The sequence below is a fragment of the Peromyscus maniculatus genome, chromosome 14 (assembly GCF_049852395.1).
Source record: "Peromyscus maniculatus bairdii isolate BWxNUB_F1_BW_parent chromosome 14, HU_Pman_BW_mat_3.1, whole genome shotgun sequence".
NCBI classification, from domain to species: domain Eukaryota; kingdom Metazoa; phylum Chordata; class Mammalia; order Rodentia; family Cricetidae; genus Peromyscus; species Peromyscus maniculatus.
Window position 1 is genome coordinate 87,112,157 of NC_134865.1, and position 2,089 is coordinate 87,114,245.

The following is a 2,089-nucleotide window of genomic DNA, read 5'->3' on the forward strand; positions in this document are numbered from 1 at the left end:
AAAGGAACACATATTGTACTGTAAAGTTTATAAAAATTAGTGCAAAAAATTGTAATAATGTAACAATACCAGTTTTAAGAGTTCAGTGACTAATGGGGAGCCAATGGGATACATGCAGAACTGTGAAAGTGATCTCACTTAGCCAGCTGTACACGTAGACTATAAATCTACATTCAGATCATTTCTGAACTAAGACTATCATCTCAGTTTATCTGTTGAGGTCAACCAGGAAACCCTAGGGTTTCATGTTGTTATTCTTAAACATAGCAAGGATACTGAAACAGATCTTTGGAGAGCTGGCTAACCTCTGCTGTCAACTTCAAGTTCTGTAATATGATCTTATCATAAAATAGCATCTTTCAGCTCCAATAAGTTGTCTCTTGTGGGACCTGCTCCAATACACACTGTGGACCATCAAATCTGATACAGAACCACTTTTGATGAACAGATCTTGGCCTACCTGCCTCAACCCTCCTATATGCAGCAAATATTTTGGCTCATGTCCTGCTGTTCCTGAGAAGAACTGGCACCTTCTCTTCCAACCAACATATTGGTCATAGCTTACTAAGTGCCCAAACTGAAGTCCCTTCAGGGGATATTGCTAGGTTACTTTGAATGAGAATGCCCCCACACATACACATAGAGTCATAGTTTTCAATGCTTGGTTCATACTTGGTGGAACTGTTTAGGAAGGATGAGAATGTGTGGCCTTGTTGGATAAAGTTTGTCATTTGGGAAATTTATTGAGGTTTCTAAAGACTCATATGGTGAAATTATTTAGGCCACTCCACGTAGTTAAAAGGGAGGTATTTTTTGTGGGGTAACTTACAAATGAAGAAATAATTTACAGGGTCTGCAAAAGTTATGGTGCAGTCTGGGGATGTTCTCTGGAGCACTCTACTCAGTCTACCTCTGGCATCCAGGGTCCAGGAAACCAAGCTAGACAGCACATTCGGATCTCAGGTCTACAGGGTCCTCTCTTGGCCCTGCCTTGTAGGCATGACAGTTACCTAAGCCTCAATGTGGGTTGGAACTTCCAGACCAAAACTGGAATGGCTACCCACTACAGATTCATGCTATTTTAGAGACTTATGCTTCTGGACTATAAATCAAGTTGTGAGACCTCATCATCTGCTCCATCCACCTGTCTTTATTCAGCCTGTATTCACTCTGAGGCTTTGAGGCTATAAGCCTAATTAAATGATTTCTCTTTAATGCTGTGATCACAGTGTTTTATCCCAGCAATAAAAGTATATAAGACAGATAGTCTTATTATTTTGTAGGTTAAGGGGAACTCTGCAAAAAATAAGTTTGGAATTTTTTTGGCTGTTAGAGAAATGAGCTTGCTCTGACAGTGATGAGATTTCACCTTATAGACCCAGTGTGATCCATGATGGATTCGTATAACAATGGAATACTGTGTGATTTTTTAATTTCTAGGTAAAGCAATTCAAATATTCAAGTACTAGATGAGGGCAGGGTCTGAAGATGAGTGGATGCAAGAGTTCCAACAAGAGAAATCAGACATAGGATACTTCTTACTTTCATTTTTAGGAGAGATGGATAGAGGGGAAGTGCATCTCGGCATGGCTGTCCTACTCTGGCAGGAGCCACCCTTGGTGAGACCAGTCTTAACAGAGGATATAGGGAGTAGGTGATGGAAGAAGGTAAGCCAGAACATGGTGGTTCTGACTGACTAACAGCCAGAGTACTTCTTTATTCATACAGAATTTACTAAGCAGGGATATATTCATGAGTTTCCAAAATATAGATCATATAAATTTGTTTTGGGACACGTGTTTCACTTCATTTTGCTCATCTTCTAGTCATCATTAATAAACTATGACAGAACAGAGTTATCATTTCAAATCATTTTCCCTCAAGATTTGACATCAATGATAAAGAGTTATCCTTTTTACTCATTAGCTATATAACCCAAGTTTTAACAATCAAGAGTCAAATGACAGTCTGTTTTCAAGCTGATAGCTTTCATAGCTGCAAGGACACTAGAGGAAAACAAAATCTTCCAGTCAACCCAGGCATAATGCCATGTCCCAATCATTGTATTATTAACTCTTAATGGTAAGAG